Source organism: Tamandua tetradactyla, chromosome 13 (assembly GCF_023851605.1).
Source record: "Tamandua tetradactyla isolate mTamTet1 chromosome 13, mTamTet1.pri, whole genome shotgun sequence".
NCBI lineage: Eukaryota > Metazoa > Chordata > Mammalia > Pilosa > Myrmecophagidae > Tamandua > Tamandua tetradactyla.
Window position 1 is genome coordinate 72206778 of NC_135339.1, and position 10899 is coordinate 72217676.

General features: G+C 38.3%; 1 protein-coding gene and 1 pseudogene across 3 annotated transcripts in view; both read left to right on the forward strand.

The window, feature by feature from the left end:
* Positions 1 to 10899, forward strand: part of MXI1 (MAX interactor 1, dimerization protein) — a 127002-nt gene that overhangs the window by 105784 nt on the left and 10319 nt on the right. The window lies entirely within an intron of this gene.
* Positions 1324 to 10881, forward strand: LOC143654274 (dnaJ homolog subfamily A member 1 pseudogene; annotated as a pseudogene).

The window sequence follows — 10899 nt, forward strand, 5'->3', positions numbered from 1 at the left end:
CAAGTTAAGTTTTCCTTAGAAGTGAATACAGAACAAGAAAAAAATAATATACGTGTTCTGTAGGCTGATCAGCAATCCTAGGGTCTTGTGAAACTATTCAGACACTAGTTTCTCATGTTGTCAGATGGGATAAAAGCTGTTCATTTCATTTTTTCCTCCCTTGCATTTTTAGACTTTTCTCTCTTTAAAAGAAATCTAGTTCTTAAATTGTTTCTTTCCTATTTTCTTCTTAGTGATTACCTTCCTGCTATCACACTTGCTGCTCATTATTTCTTGAACAATAGTTGGAATAGTACGCAAAACTTTAAATCAGTCAAATTTTCTACTTTCTAGGAGGCCTGTTAAAGTTGGAAAGTTGAAATTGGTGATGAGAGTGGATTCTTAAAAATTATCTGTGAATTTCATTCGACATTGTTGTCCTAGTCCCTTACCACTGTAAATAATTTGAAAGGGCCATTCTGTTGCAGTAACTGCAATTTTTAATCCCTTTGCTTCACTGTTAAGAGAGATGTCAATTCTAATGATGAATTAGGTTGGAGACTTTGTTGGTTACTCTAGATGTAGTCATCTTTGGTGGGGCTAATCCTAACATTACATTTATTGTTGACCACAGCTGCACCAAAAACCAGGTAGTTAGAGTTCTGTCACTCCTAAGTAGATTTCTCACAAATGCTGGCTTGAGGACTGAGAATACTGTTTAGAGGTCCCAGTATTGATTGTTACTTTAACTTTGGTGAGTTGGGGAGTCCCAGAAACATCCATTAGAAATTATTTTACATCCCTCCTTCCTATTGTGTGCCATTTGTTAGTTTGCACTGAAGTACTGAAATGTCTGAAAGTATGGATTTGGTCTTATTTAGAAAATAATGGAAATATAATGTGATCAGTGTCAAAATCAATTATTAATTATGTGGAAGGAAGGGGTATGACAAGGAAGGCCTCAGAAGACCAAGTATTTTGGCTGTAAGCTGATAAATGAGTGGTTGCTCCCCAGGTAGACAGTGGAGAGAAGGGCATTCCAGGTAGAGAGATCAGCAAATGCAAAAAGCACATTTGGTTTGTGGGAGAAGTTTCATATGACAGAAGCAAGGGTAAGAGTAATGGAAAATAAGGCTGGAAAGGTGATAGGCAGAGGGCCAGAATTAAGAATTTTCAAACACATAAAGATTACTATTGGCATCTTCCCCTTACTTCCCCCTGTGGTAACAAATAACCACCTAAATTCCAGTGCCTTAAAACAACACAGCAAACTCATGTTCCATATATTATTGGTATCTTTTAAAAATCTTTACAGCAATGAGCCCAATGGCATAATAGGGTATGGCTCACTGAGCATTATTACTGAGAGGTACTTCATCCTCTTTATATCACTGAAATGTAAAGAATAAATTTTAGCTGTCAATATGGAATATTTGTAGTTTGAGAAAGAAGATGCAACTATTTTTGTCATCATTAACCAATCTCCCTCTCTCTTTCTTTTTCTATCTACTTAAACCTTTGAAAAACATAATTCTGGCTATGATTCAGAAATTATATTCTGAAGTCCAAAACTCTAATCGTGATCTAAAGCAACTTGCTCTAGCAGCTTGAACGCAGTTTCCTTGAGGTTCTAGGATGTAATCATGCAAAATAATGTAGTCTTTGAAGTCTTCGTTTATCTGAAATAATGACAATGCATTTAAGATAAAATTTAGGATAAAATAAATTTCTCTTAAATGTATTATCTGTGCTTGTTTTATATAAAATAGTGTTTTTATTCCAAATCATTGAGGCAAATCAGTGATTTCTGGAAGGCATACCATATTTGACCTTCTGTCTTCAAATACCCCATGACTCTGTGTGGAGTATGCCTAACGGTATGCATAACCTACTTCAGGAACTACTTAAATTTTATTGGGAGAAAGTGGTTTTAAAAAGTCTTCCATGGAAAAACAATTTTAAGACACCTCAGATGCAAATGGTTGGAGAACAGTTGCTTCAGAGCTGACAGAGACATGGATGTTTGGAGATGCTTGGAGTGCTGACAGAACAGATGTCTAGACATGGGCAGAGCCCAGGAGACATCGCCATGTGCCTTCCTATGCGATGCTAAGCAAGCTAGAACCCTAAGTTGTGTCCTGGTGGAAGTACGTGAAGGTTCACAGATGCTTGGAGAGGAAACTACTGGTATCAGAAGCTGGAAGCAACAAACCAGAAACAAGGACCAACAGACACCAGCTACATACCTTTCCATATCAGCCTTCCTTGAGCCAAGGTATCTTTCTTGGGATGCTTTAGCTTGGGCATTTTTAAGGCCTTAGAACTGTAAAATTGCAACTTAATAAATCCCCTTTATAAAAACCGGGGAAAAAAAAAAAAAGACTTCCATGGAACTTTCCACAATGCTTAGTGAGTGGCGGAGAAGCAGTGGCTGCTCAAGCCATGTACAGCACTGCACTCCTTCCCACTCCCCCTCTCCTTACTGGCCTCTGCCCACATATCATCTGTAAAAATAGTGAAAGAAACCACTATAATGTTTTGGAGGTCAGACCCAATGCCAACCAGAAGTTGAAAAAGGCTTTCAGGAAGCTAGCCTTGAAGTGCCACCCTGATAATAATCCAAATGAAGGTGAGAAGTTTAAACAAATTTCTCAACCTTATGAAGTGGTCTCTGATGCAAAAGAAAAGAGAATTATATAACAAAGGAGGAGAACAGGCCATCAAACAGGGTGGAGTAGGTAGGAGTTTTGGCACCCCCGTGGACATCTTTGATATGTTTTTTGGAAGTCATGAAGGACACAGAAAGAAATGAGGTCAAAATTTTGTACATCAGCTCTCAGTAACCTTAGAAGATTTATAAAATGGTGCAACAAGAAAACTCGCTCTGCAAAAGAATGTGATTTGTGACAAACATGAAGGTCTGGTGGTAAGAAAGGAGCAGTAGAGTACTGTCCCAATTGCTGAGGTACTTTGGAATGCAAATAAGAATTCATCACATAGGACCTAGAATGGTTCAGCAAATTCAGTCTGTGTCCATGGAGTACCAGGACCATGGGGAACAGATCAATCCTAAAGATAGATGTACAAGTTACAATGGAAGGAAGATAGTTTGAGAGAAGAAGATTCTAGAAGTTCATATTGACAGGGGCATGAAAGATGGCCAGAAGATAACATTCCATGGTGAAAGAGACCAAGAGCCAGGACTGGAGCCAGGACTGGAGCCAAGAGATATTATCATTGTTTTAGATTAGAAAGATCTTGCTGTTTTTACTCACCAAGGGGAAGACTTTTACATGTGTTTGGACATACAGCTGGTGAAGCATTGTGTGGCTTCCAAAAGCCAGTATTCACTCTTGACACCCAAACCATAGTCATTATCTCTCATCCAGATCAGATTGTCAAGCATGGAGATATCAAGTGTTTGCTAAAGGAAGGCATGCCAATTTATCATAGACCATAAAAAATGGTCACTTAGTTATTGGATTATAGTAAACTTTCCTGAGAATGGCCTTTTCTCTCCTGATAAACTGCCTTTGCTGGAAAAATTCCTACGTGAGAGGAAAAAAGTAGAAGAAACTGATGAAAGACCTAGAAGAAACAGTAGAATTGGTAGACTTTGATCCTAGTCAGGAAGGACAGTGCCATTACAATTGAAAACCATATAAGGATGATGAACATCACCCTGGAGGTGTTCACTGAAAAACCTCTTAGTGGGGGGCCAGTGAATAACTGAAGGATTTTAATCATAATTTACTCACTACTTGCTATTGTTTTTGTTTTACTACTCAACTATAGTAGTGTTTCAAAAGTTAAATGAAGAATAAACTCAAATATAAAGGCTCTTAAAAAAAAGTCTTCCCTGAATGAATAATGTAATTCAGCGTTTACAATTTTAATTTTTATTTGTATATAGATGAGGTGAACCCTTTAGTGCTGATATTGACAGTGTAACAGTAGAGTGACTGATATTATTTGCTACATCATTATAACACCTGTTGATATTCCTTTTAGATTGTTATTTTATACCATAAGACTGAATTAAAAGGAATATTCATGAAAGCAGCCTTTTTTTGGAAAAGTGAGCAGAGGAAAAGAGTCCTAGCTATTCTACGTTTTTATGTCTGTTGTCATCCAGACTCCATAACTACCACAATCAGATCTAACACTAGGGAAATACTACTTGCTAAGTTACTGTCTAGCACTTAATAGTTTATTTTCTGTGAGTTAAATAATACATATATTGTACGTGAAATATATAATTATCAAATGGCATTTCATGTGACTAACTTCTCTAATTTTCTTCTCTCACAAACAAAATACGATGAACAACAGAATATGATCATGTTTGTTTTTGTTAAGACAATTCATGAGCAGCAGTGTCTGTGGACCTCAAACTTGATGTCACTGGATTCATTTTTAGTGTCATTTTTTCATAAGAAAAGGAGGCAGACAGATTTTGCTTTGTGTGAACTTTGGAGAGTTTCAGATAATTTTCAGTACATTAAATTTCAGAGAAACTTTGGTATATAGACAGCTATCTCTTCTCGTGCAAAAGACGGTGTAAGGGGAGTTGAGAAACCTGGCCACAAGCGTTGTAGCTTTGAAGAATGTGGCTCAAGCGAGATCTCAGCCTATTGGGAAACATTCAGCTGAGAGGAAAATAAAAGCACTGTCCCCATTTCTTGACTTGTTTTCAATTTTGCTTTATTTACTTTGCAAAGTCTTAGTATCCTGTAGTGGAGGAATGAAAGACAAGCACGTTCCAGAGAAGAACTGCACCCCCAAGGGTATCAACCAGTGGATGGTTTGTGGGGCACGGCTAGCAGTGGATTTCTTATTGTTGTTGGACAGGGGAATTAGAGTTTTGAGAGAAGACTTGGAAGACCTTCTCGCATGATACTTGCATTTATTTTCTGAAAGGGAATGCTTTCTACTTTCCTCCCTTAATGCTGTGCTTCTTGTGGTTGATATATCTAGGCTTTAAAATATCATGGCTACTGGGAGGGGCCATTTTATAGCAAAATCGTTTACTCTCATTTTCTGTGATTCTTCAGTTTTGCAGTTGAGTTTATAGGTTTGAAATCAAAAGCAACATTGGTTCCTTCAGGGAAAATTGATCCCATTCTACCAAAGTAAAAGCCAAACAGACTCTAATTGTTCCTTTTCACACAAGTGCTTGCCCTTTTTCAAGGTGTTGGGTAATTTTAACAAAATCCTTCTCTTTAGCGTGGCTAGTCACTGGGAATTGCCTCTTCTTCTGGGTAAAATCCATTTTTAATCTCATTTTAAAACAGACCTCAAAGTGTCTTTGGAAATAAAAGTACTTGGGTATCTTTCCATTCTCTAATGCCACCCTCACAGCATGGAGACTCCAGTTTTCTCAAGGGCACCTCCTGCGTCATTGTCTAATCCTTCTTTGCTTTTCTATACTGTTTGCTAAATTAGGAAAGATTTCAGTTTTATAGTTTTTATTGAACTATCCATATGTTGTGAAAAGTTAAATACTAACAAGGGAGCTAAATTTTTTTTTTCTCATTTTCCATCAACTCTGGTTCCATAAATTTTTCAATGTTAGGATATTTCTATTGGCTGTTTATGTTCATCAGAATATTCAGAACAGCAGCTCAACTTTTCCCAACTTTCTTTCCCTATTTTGGCTTGAGGTACAAGACCATTCCTTTCATGCATCCTTATTATGTCAGCTGCTCTACTCCTTAGAAACTTGAAAAACATCATGGTATGATTTTTTTTCTCAGCCCCATGGGATTTTCAAATTAAGCCATTCCTTTTTCTTCTCTGTCTTCTGTACTCTTTCCCTTCCCCAAAGTCTTAAAACCTATGATTTGGCAATCCCATACTGGAGGCAAGAAAAGAAAAAGGACCAGATAGTACTAAAATATATGCCTTTCTAGGTTGTTGGTGGTTAAGCTTGCAATCTGATTACCAACAGGAGAAATTGTGGGGGAAAGGATGAAAAAATGACATTGTAAGGAAAGAAGATTGTTGCCATACAGTTCTTGTTTCAAGAACGTTGAGGAGAATAAATTTTTTGATATAACTCTTTACAATTTACACTCACAGGATGTCCATTGCTCTAGGAAGGGTGTATTTACCTAAGTGTCATATAAACACATGTGGAGAACTATGTGGAGTATTTGAATGGCAACTATGAAAAGCATGGTTCCCCCTTGGTCAGCTGCTGACATTCAGTTGCCATTGATCCTTTGTTATTTGGCTCTCCAAGTACCTGATCCACTTAAGTGTTAATCAGGGTTCTCTAGAGAAACAGAACCAACAGGAAATATCTATATATATGAGATTTATAAAGGTGTCTCATGCATCCGTGGGAACAGAAGAGTCCACAATTTGTAAGGCAGGCTGTGAAGCTGGCGGCTCCAATGAAGGGTCCAGACGAACTCCACAGGAGAGGCTCGCTGGCTAAAGAAGTAGTGAAAGAGTCTCTCTCTCTTTTTTTTTTTTTTAACATGGGCAGGCATCAGTAATCGAACCCGGGTCCTCTGGCATGGCAGGCAAGCATCCTTGCCTGCTGAGCCACCGTGGCCCGCCCGAAAGAGTCTCTCTTCATCCTTAAAAGCCTTCAACTGATTTGATTATATCATTGTGGGAGACACAGCTTTAGTTTGATCGTAGATGTAATCAGCAATCATCTGACTGATTACTTAATATACCAGCCTTCTGATTTATCAACCAGCAACGAAATATCTTTGCACCAGTGGTCAGGCCAGTGCTTGCCTGACTAGACAACTGGGCATCGTCACTTGGCCAGGTTGACACCAGAATCTAACCATCACAACTTACAAATATAAAAACTGTAGGAAATGTCTTTTAGCTCCTGCACATATACCTCTCCCCCCAGGAAAGCAGAAGACATCACTCACCACCCTCCTTCATACAAATACCTATTTTAGAGGATTGCATTTACAAAATATGGAAAATTACATTTCTGGCCTTTGAGAGACATGATATCTCAGGGTATATTTTCTTGGTATAAGGAATATCTTTGAGCAGATTTATAATTATTAGACTGAAGAAATGTTCAGTAGTGGTTAAAAAGTATTTTAAAAGGCAATTCTGCCTTCTCTATTTATTAATATATTATTCAGATCTTGACTCCTGTGGTAGATTGAATTGTGTATCTCAATTTGGACTTGTTCTTGATCCACATTCTGGTGGATGTGGACCCATTTTAAATAAGATCTCTACAAGATGTTACTTTAGTTAAGGTGTCGCCCAATCAGGTTGGGCTTTAATCTGCATTACTGGAATCCTTTATAAGCAGAGTGAAAGTCATATGGAGAGAGAGAAGCAATGGGGAGCAGCCAGAAGCTGGAAGTCAGTGGATCCCTAAGAAGAGAGGTGAAAGGAGAAGACATCACTATGTGCATGGTCATGTGACATAAAAAGCCAAGAAACTCAAAGATTGCCAGCCAGCCAGAAGATAGTAATCCCAGAAGAAACCAAATCTTCTATCCTCGGTAACCGTGAGCCAATAAATTCCTGTTGTTAAACCAACCCATTGTATGGTATTTGTTTTAGCAGCCAGGAAATTAAAGCAGTTTTTGCCTCTGGAAAATGAGGTGCTATGACAAATAGCTAAAAATGTGGAAAGTAGCTTTAGAATTGGGTAATGGGTAGAGGTTGGAAAAATTGTGAGGTGTTTGATAGAAATAGCCTAAATTGCTTTGATGAGATTGTTGTTAGAAATGTGGACATTAAAGGTTCTTCTAATGAGGCCTTATAAGGAAATGATGAATGTGTTGCTGGAAATTGAAAGAAAGGTGATCCTTTTTAAGAAGTTGGGGAAAACTTGGCAAAATTGTGTTCTGGTATTAGATTGAAAATGGAAATTCTAAGTGATGAACTTAGATATTTAGTTGAGGAGATTTCCAAACTAAGTATGGAAGGTACAGCCTGGCTTCTCTTAGAGTTTATAGTGAAATGCCAGAGGAAAGGGATAAGCTGAGAGCTAAACTCAGGCTCAAATATATCAGCAGTTGATAGTTTAGGAAGTTCTCAGCCTATCCAGATAGTGTGCCTGAGATTTAAGGCCAGAAGCAGCTTTATCAGGGACCTTCCTGAACTTTATCCTCAGAGGATAGGCTCTGTGTGTTGGTTTAACTGAACAACCCTTTGACATGAGGGTGTGGTTGAACATGGATCCAATCAGCCATTTCAGTGGAAGTCAGGATTGGAAATGCATTTATCCACAAGGAATTTGTGGAAAGATCTACTGTCTGATGGTTTGGACCCATTTGAACTACATGCAAAACCCACAAGGTTTTTGCAAAATTGGTATAAATGGAACCACTTGTAAACTAGCTAAAAGGTACAGAGAAGGGATGAATTGAAGGAGGAATGACTTCATGGTCAGCACCATGGAAGCCAAGGTCTGGACCAAAGACATCTCAGGCCAAGAGAGCAGGCCTACCCATGTGTATGGAAAGGGCAGGCCAGCATCTGCACTTGGAAGGGCAGGTCATCTGCCCTGATACTTGGAGAGGGCAGGCCTTGTGCCCTGTTGCTTATGGCATCCCAGTGCTTAGAGAAGGTGAGGTTTATACCCTGTCTACCACTCTGAAAGTTGGAGAGGGTGGGACTATATCCCAGTGTTTGGGGAGAATGTGGCTGCTGAGCAAGTGCTTGGAAAGGGGAGGACTGATGCTCTAGTATGGAGGACAAAACATCTATCTATCCATGACTCTCAGAACCTGAAATCAAATGGAGTTTTCCCTGCAGTGTTTTGGATTTGTTTGGGACCTATGACCCCTTTTTTCCTTCTAATTTCTCCATTCTTGAATTGGAATATTTATCCTATACTTGTCTCTCCATTGTATATTGAAAGCACATAACTTGCTTCTAGGTTTCTAGGATAGATTATACCCATAATTGATTTCTTAAAAAGCATTTTTATTGACAAATTTTCACATACATACATTCCATACATGGTATACAATCAGTCACTCACAGTATTATCACATACTTGTGTATTCATTACCACGATAATTTTTTAGAACATTTGCATCACTCCAGAAAAAGAAATAAAAGGAAAAAACCCAAAAAACTCTATACATACCATATCTGTTACCCCTTCCTCTCATTAACCACTAGTATTTCCATCTACCCAATTAATTTTACCCCTTATTATTTATTTTTTATCACTATTTTTTTTACTCATCTGTCCATACCCTGGATAAAAGAAACATCGGACACAAGGTTTTCACAATCACACAGTTACACTGTAAAAGCTATATTGTTATACAGTTGTCTTCAAGAATCAAGGCTACTGCAACACAGCTCGGTAGTTTCAGGTACTTCCCTCCAGCCACTCCAATGCACCATAAACTAAAAAGGGATATTAATATAATACATAAGATTAACCTCCAGAATGACCTTCTTGGCTTTATTTGAAATCTCTCAGCCACTGAAACATTTATTTCATTTTTCCTCCCCCTTTTGGTCAAGAAAGTTTTCTCAATTCCATGACGCCAGGTTCTGGTTCATCCTCTACAGTCATGTCCCATAACTGATTTTAATGAAACTTTGTACTTAGCATTGTTATTGAAATGACTTAAGGCTTTTGGGATATTGTGATGGAATGAATGTATTTTGCATGTGAGAAGAATAGGTCTTTTTGGGGTCCAGAAGGTGGACTGTGGTGGGTTAAATTGTGTATCCCAGTTTTGACATGTTCTTGATCTTGGTCCACATTTTGGTGGATGTGGACCCATTGTAAATAAGAGCTCTTCAGGATGTTACTTCAGTTAAGGTGTGGCCCAGTGAATCAGGGTGGGCTTTAATTTGCATTACTAGACTCCTTTATAAAGAACAATGGAAGTCATATGGAGAGAGAAGCCATGGGAGCAACCAGAGGTTGGAAGTCAGTGGAACCCAGACAAAAGAGATAAAAGAAGAAAACATCACTATGTGCATGACCATGTGCCAGAAACCTGAGGAATACAAAAGATTTTTCCAGCCAGACAGAAGACACTGACCCTGGGAGGAAGCAAGTCTTCTAGCCTCAGAACCGTGAGCCAATAAAATTCTGTTCTTAAGCCAACCCATTGTATGGTATTTTAGCAGCTAGAAAACTTGGGTGTAAGTAGCTCCTGATTGCAGAGCACTATTCCAGACTTCCATATTGCTAAATTAGGCTATTACCTTGTAGGATTCGAAGTCAGTTGTTTTCCTTTGAATGAAAGAAATGAAGGTATTTTTAATTTTAGGTTCGAACTTAGTCCTAAACCATAAATTTGGATCCTTTAGTCTTCTTTCAATTACCTTGAAAATCTGTGCTTTATCATTTAGACAAATCTTAGAGTCAAATTTTAACCTCCTTGTGTTTAAGTCCAGGGTACAGGGGGAAAACTGTTATTGCATGCTATGGGCTATGTTCAAAAGGAAAACATCAGCACTACCACAGCAATATCAGAGATAAATAATCGGGGGAGGGACAAGAGTTAAGATGAGGTTTAGATTTCCTGTTTGGCGAGAGTGTGTTTATTGGTTTTCTTTCTCATGGGAATAATGAAATTATCTAAAATTAAGAATGTTGATAGACTGTGGACTTTGGGCACTATACATGAGCCCTGATGAATGCAGGTGGCTGAAGGATGCACTGACTGAGAAGTAGATTGGCGTACGATGGAGTATACTTATGAACAAAGATTGTGCAGCTACAAAAAGGAACAAAGTCATGAGGCATGCAACGATGTGAATGAACATGTGGGACATTTGGTGAGGCAGAATAAGCCAGAAACAAAAGAACAGCAATGGTATGGTCACCTTTAGAAAATGCTTGTAAGAAAACAGGGGTGCCTAGATTGTAAGCTTTTAGAGCAGACACTCTATGTCCAGAGTGGTGATTATTATTTCTGGATTTTGAGAGGCTGTTTTATATAT